Below are 7,392 nucleotides of genomic sequence, written 5' to 3' on the forward strand. Positions count from 1 at the left end.
AAACTCCTAGAGAATTTCCTAATTTTCGACAGCNATAAACTCCTAGAGAATTTCCTAATTTTTGACACCAATTTCAATGTTTGCCGACAATTGATTGCCGAGATCTTCGAACATGCTAAATTTATTTATAACAAACAAATTATTCAACAAATCTAAATTTAACTTCTGCCATTCAATAGAAGGATCATTGAAGTATTTTTAGTAAAAATTTCAAAAATTTTGGGGGAAATTTTGTCGATAAACGAGAGGATTTAATATGATTCAATCGGCTGGATGTAAAATTTTCATCTACAACTTGTGTTCGTAGAAAAAAATATTATAAATGCATTGAAAAAAATAAAATAGTTCACTGCAGAGACAATCCCATTGACTTTCCCAATATCTTTTCCAAATGTCAATGTGTCTCTTAGAATTCGAGAAAATGATTTTTTCCTGTTGACGGAAAGGGTTGATACCATGCATTGACCCCAGCCGATAGGACCCGATATAAGTCGATGCATGGTATCGTCGCCGTATACTATGAGCTGTTAAAAATGCCTTTTGGATCACACTTTTATGGGGGGAAAACAAATTTTGAGTTTTGAAATTCCAAGAAACTTTCCCAATTTTTTTATTTTTAAGAATATAAATCAGTAGCGAAGTGGTCAAACGGTTTAACTCAATTTAGTCTTTAGTTGAGTTTTCCAGAAATATTTCCGAATTGGAGGGAGATAGTGAAATTTTTACAATAACCTTTTTTGTAGATCAAATTGAGTGCTACTAAAAAGGTTATGAGAAAAATTTTCCTACATCCCTTAGATTCCGAGATATTCATTGACAACCGGCCAATAGCCGAAATCGACTTAAACCGTTTGACCACTTCGGTACTGAAATCAATCGAAAACCGGGTAGAATTTTCAGACGAAGAACAGTGCACATAATTTTATACATACATATTTATTTCGTGTTTACAATGAGTAAATAAGTCAAATAACAAACTGTGTGGAGCGTAAGGAGAAAAGCCACAGCACAACGTACTCCTTCCAGGAAAGAGGCAAGAGCATTGGAAATGTAAATGTTACAAATGCAGAAAAATCTATTGTTTTTTATGAACAATTCATAAACAATAATTAACAGAAGGCAATAGTGATAATAATTTTTCCACATCCATTGTTGATTACTTAACGTCTACAAGTGACCACGTTCCGTATGGCCTTATGCCTGAAAATTGATAAAGAATCTTATTACGCAATTAGAAATGATTTAAACAAATGCCTATAAATGATAATGTAATTTGTGCAAATGAAGCGCGATTGAGCCTTTAAAATTTTGTAATTCGAGGCATAGCTTAGCGCGATATATTTCAATATGTTTCTATGTATTTTAATTACAGGTGTGCGATAACAAATCATAAAAAATAACTAACAGAAAGCAATAATGATGATAATTTTTTTCACATCCATTAATAACTAGCGAGTAGGCGCTTCGCGCCCGTCGCTAGAGTAGTTTATACTATATTACTTCATTATATTTTTTTCGCCACTTCCGTTTTCAAGATTAGATTAAGTTAATTCGATTCATTCGGTTTCTTGATATATGTTTTTGGCAATTGTAAAACTACCGAGGAATATCTCCATCAAACATTTTCGAATAATGACAGAATGAATGTCTCTGGAAAGTTTTAAAATCGCTATAATTTTTCGAATAATGAAATCCTTACAGTGATCGTCCTTACGGTGATCGATCCTTCTTAATCACTGAAATCTGTAAATTGATAAAGACTCTTATGAAGCAATTATAAATCAGTAGCGAAATGATAAAACGGGTCAAGTCGACTTATCTCTTAGTTGAGTTTTTGAAGAATATCTTCGAATCTAAAGGAGATAATTGAATTTTCATAGCGACTTTTTTTCTAGAGCAAATGCAGTGCTACAAAAAAGGTCTTAACAAAAATTTAGCTGTCTCCCTCAGATTCCGAGATATTCACTAAAAACTGGCCAAAAGTAAAAATCGACTTAAACCGTTTTACCACTTCGCTACTGAAATGATTTAAACAAATGCCTATAAATAATAATTTAATTCGCTCAAATGAAGCCCGATTGAGCCTTTAAAATTTCGTAATTCAAGGCTTGAGTCAGCCCTTGACATCAAGCCTTGTTCGACCCTTAGAGATTGAGTCTCAATTCGGGTTATGATTTTGGAGTTGAATGAGGGCTGATTCAAGCTTGAGCACCAGCTCTGATTGATCATTTTCGAGGCTTGATTCAGGGCTTGATGAGCCCTGTTTTCGTCATCATTTTCTACCTGGGTACGATCCCGGCGGGGGGCATATTGCATAAGATTCCTCCATTGGATCGTGATTCTCCACAGTCCAGTCCGCCTTAAATATTATTGTCTCTTCCTCATAGTTGACAGACTTTGTAGACTCAGACATAGGTGCCTCTGTCTGTTCCGGGGATGTCGTATAATCATTGTTCTGATTGGTGACAGCCTCTGTAGTCTCAGACATCGGTGCCTCTGTCTGTTCCGGGGATGTTGTCGTATAGTCATTGTTCTGATTGGTGACAGCCTCTGTAGTCTCAGACATCGGTTCCTCTGTCTGTTCCGGGAGTAATGGTAGGGCCAAGGTCACGGCCGCGCTGGCCACCAGCAACATTAAAGCAAACTTCCACATCTGGGAAAAACAAGAAAAACAAAATATTAATTTCAACATAACTTGAGCCCTATCAGTTTCCACGTCTTTCGTTCTCTTAGATTCGCTTGATTTCGTTTTATTTTTTTCATGTTCTTTTTCCGTTCTCAAACCTCCATTCCGTCATATTGAGCATAATTCGCATAACTAGATGGATTTTACCCTCGATCACTCGCGCTCGGCCGTCAGCGTACGCACGCGCGTTTAGCGCAGCGCCGCCGGGTTAAACCGAGCGCGCTATTGTCACTTTGACGCTTACCGCTATGCGCGCATTTCAAGTGTGACAGTGAATGTAGCAACACTGCCGCTCGAGGGGTCGGCAGGAACTCATTCGCAACGGGCGGCGCGGCGCCACTTTTTTGGCCGTTCGACGTTTCTTTTTTTTTTTCAGCTGAACAAATTTCCCGAGAACAGAACGGACAACGCCAACGCCTAATAAAAGGATTGAACTAGGAACTCTAATTTTTTCAGAATTTTTAAGCGTCGAGCAACACACCAAAGTATAAAAAAATGAAAACGGGCGCTGCGCTCATTGAGCGAGTGATCGAGAGTTAATAATGGTAAAAGGAGAGAATTCGAATTTGAATATAACTGGAATATATAAAAATAGAATTATTAGAGAAGAAAACGTAGAGTAAACTAGGGATCAATATAAATTGAACAAGCAAGAGCTTTTGAAGACGTGTGAACAAAATATAAACTAAAGAATATGGGATTTAATAGTTTCGTTGAGTCGCAGAAGCTGATAAACAAGAACTAAAATGAAGTCTAACACATTTTCAATAAATGTGCTTCCGAACAATTTTATGAGTCGATACTAGCGCAAAACCACGAATGTAAGTAAATATGAGTATAAGTATTATCGTCTTGAAGCGATTGGAAAAATTGAGAATAGTTTGATTGCAGAACAGAACTCACTGTGATTTGTAATCTGTAAAATCGGATGTGCTTGTGCTAGAGATGATCACCTTCCTGTTGAAATAACGACGTTAGCACCACCCTGACTCTATTTTATCTAGTCATCCCTACTCCCGTCATAATTTCATGCTCCTCCCTACTTAGAGTTTTGTGGGACTGTCGACATTATAACAACAATAGAATCCACTTGATTGGATATAGCTATTGATCCTGCTTTTACTGATTTTTCATTTCATAAAATAGTATATTTCGTCATTAGGCCGAAAAAAACTCTTCTGGCGAATATGAGGTTTGCAGCACGAGCCGAAGGCGAGGGCTGCAATCATATTTGTCAGAAAATTATTTTTTGGCCGTATGACGAACAATATTTTTTGTCATGACGGTCGTAGGCAGAGATTCACGGACGCGGAACGGATTTGACATACGGCCTGAAAAACTTTTTTAGCTCATATGATTGCAAATTTTTTTTTAGCCAAATGACGAAACATCATATTTTTTTCCCTGACTTGTATTTTTCATTTTTTATTTTTTCAAATTTTCTATGAAAATTCTATTTTTCAAAAAAAAAATTAATTTGAGGAGGAACCAACAGAAAATGTTCCTTGACACGGGTTTTTTTTATAAACACATTTGTGTTTTTTAGGAAGACTTGAATAATTTTTGCAAAACGATAAAATAATTAGTTTCAGATTCTTCGAGCTTTGATTGTTAGAATCAAATTTTATCTATTGTTCGTTTTTCCTTCCGAAGGGAAGCGTTATAATCGTTAATTGTGACGATCTAATTTTGTCCGCTTATTCTCGAGTCGTTACTTCTTCTTATTTTTGTTTTTCTTGTTAATTCTTGTAGTAACGAAATCATTTAGGTCATTGTTGATTATCAAGGGAATCGGAATGTTATTATCTTCACCAACCATTAGTATGACATTAAAAAATAGTTTGTACACCATTATAGATTACAGGAAGAATGAAAATTTGTTTGTTTCGTTAGCCACTAATGTGGTGGTAATATTATTGATGGAGCCTCATCAAAATTTCTATTCAACTGTTTCATTTCTTACGAATCGACTATTCAGCCAGAGTATTATTTTTGGAGTGTCGTTTTCCTGCCGATCTCTGATAAGACTTAAACAATCAAGGCAGTCCATTAGGCCTTGACATTCAAAATAATCTCCACCAAGACAAATAATTCTTGGAAATATTTGTTATTTGTTATTTGTAGAGCAAAAAAGTAGAGGAAAAAAGCCCTGAATCCGTGATCACGTTCATTTTTTAAGGATTTCTTAACAATTCAAAAATTTTGAATCCAATTGCTCTCTATTCCTAAGGAATTGTACGATCTTTCTAGACCCTAGGGGAGGTCCAGAAGTTGATTCTGATATTTTTCGGATTTTTCTCGGCTCCTATAGGCCTATTGATAAATGTAAATTACGTTTTGATAAATATAAAATACGCTTCGTTTCGGCGTAATTTACGTTTTTGTTTTGACAGTAAAAAACGCTTTTTTTAAGCCTAAATTGCGATTTTCATGACGGAAAAATATCACCAGCCAATAATATTAGATTTTGACAATATTAAGAAGGATTATCTCCTGATATTATTCAAAGTTTAACTATATTCGATTGAAAATATTATAAAATTTAAAAACTAAGTTTTCGGATTTTTTTTTTATATTCCGGCCCTTTCTGCCCTCTGATTGGCTAATCGGCCCTATCCAACCCTATGCATGCGGCTGTGGATCCCACACTGCACCGCATTCGCACTCCCACAGAACATAGGAGTAGCATAGGAAACCACAGGAAACCCATGCCAGTACAGGCGGTCACTATATTAGCGACCTCCCGCTCGCCGGAGTCTCCGGTTGAAAAACTCGGTTCCACGGGGAATCAAACTCACAACCTTTCGCACACTAGGCTCGCACCTAGCCGCTTCGGCCACCGACGTCGGTGATTTTTTGGATTGATGGTGAATAAAATATTTGATAATATTGTAATGTAATATTGCAATATAATTTTTAGTTAATAGGCTAATTCTAAATTTAGGTACTTGATTTTCGATTATCCAAATAATCGTCAGTCTTCCTACCTAAATTATTGGTTAATAGATTATTTCAAAAAAAGAATGTAGAAGTTGATGGTGAATTTAATATTTAAAATTTTAAGATTTATGTTAAAAATTGAAAACTTCACAATTTAACGGTAATTATGATTGATGAATATGACTATCACTGTCGGTCGCGCGGTCAGCGCAGAGCCGCTGATTTGAACCGATCGCGCTGTTGCCACCTTGGCGTTTACCGCTATGCGCGCATTTCAAGTGTGGCAATGAATGTCGCAACACTGGCGCTCAAGGTGTCGACAGGGACTCACTCGCACCGGGCAGCGATTCCGTTCGACGTTTCTTTTCTTTTTTTAGCTAAACAAATTCCCCGAGAATAGAACGGACAACGCCAATGCTTAATAAAAGGATTGAACTAGGAACTCTAATTTTTTCAGAATTTTTAAGCGTCGAGGAACACGCTAAAATATAAAAAAACGAAAACAGGCGGTGCCGCGCTCTTCGCGCGAGCGATCGGAGGTTAAGCGTAAATTACTTTTATCAAAACGTAATTTACGTTTAGGTTTTCCTATGTTGTTTCGCATAAAACAAAGATTTCTCGGAGGCAGAATGCGTTTGGCTAGCCCTGAGATTCCTTACTGTCACAGCAAATAACATTTTCGAATAACTAAATCTATTCTAACGCCACAAGTTTCTCATCTCAGGACCCTTCGAATGTTCGGAATGAGAATTCTAAAATTCTCATTCGAATTTTAAATTGTCCTTTTAAAATTTTTACTCCTCGTAATTTTCAATTCATAATTTCTTTTGTTTACAACACTGGTTTCCTCTCAGTGCACACCCGAATTAATCCGAAATGACGATCACCCCTGCCTACTTTCATACTCCAGCAATAACTCACTCCATGCTCACCCAAAACTACTACAAATTTCATCTCCAATAGCAAAAAATCAAAATGTGCAACAGAGAGATCTGTCTAAACTCAACACTCGACTCTGCAAATTCCTCCGAAGACATTTACGACTCCAATCACGACTTTCTATCGCATCTGGGCCATTGCAAATGCAAAGTCGTCGGACTGGTGCGTCAGCAGATGCAGAGGGTCTCGCAAGAACGTAAAGTACTTTTAAAAAATTACAAATCCTAAAGAAAACCCCTTTCAATGCGTTGATCTTTTCAAATTGAATGTCTAGTCAAATGTAAAGTACAAGTATCCTGACCACGAGTCCGAGACGCATTATCCACCCCCTGAAGACATAAAAAATGCCTCAACAGAAAAAGGTGTTCAAACTCACAGAGCAATGAAGCATAAAGCGAGGGACAATGAGACTTCAACTTCTCCGACATTAAATACGTCGATTTTCCCGAATTTTTTACGCCAGAGACCTAAACTTCCTCAATTGGACCATTTTTACGAGTATAAAAACGTCATAGTGGCCTCTCTGGTGATGCTAGGGGTCGTCTGGATGGCTCTGGTCCTCGGGGCTCTTCTTGGGGCCTCGGTCTGCGGAGATAAACGCACGTGTCTCCCGGTTTTTCAACTGGGATCGACAATTCGGTCCAAACATTCTTTATTTTAGTCTCGTTCAGGGATTAATTTATAACTTAATTACCAAATTCAACTATTGAGAGACCTCGGAGGTAAAAAAAAAACAGGAATGCGAGAAAAACTTTGGGGAATGAATTCTCAGCCAAAAGAGGACGAAAAAATCTGAAAGATGGTTTAAAAAATTTGTTCCTTTTGTA

At 37.0% G+C, this 7,392-nt stretch overlaps 1 pseudogene; it reads left to right on the forward strand.

The window, feature by feature from the left end:
• The first annotated feature begins 6,601 nt into the window (after positions 1 to 6,601).
• Positions 6,602 to 7,226, forward strand: LOC107040715 (annotated as a pseudogene).
• Positions 7,227 to 7,392: the final 166 nt, after the last annotated feature.

Source organism: Diachasma alloeum, unplaced genomic scaffold (assembly GCF_001412515.2).
Source record: "Diachasma alloeum isolate Michigan unplaced genomic scaffold, Dall2.0 Dall_scaffold_00340, whole genome shotgun sequence".
Classification (NCBI taxonomy): domain Eukaryota; kingdom Metazoa; phylum Arthropoda; class Insecta; order Hymenoptera; family Braconidae; genus Diachasma; species Diachasma alloeum.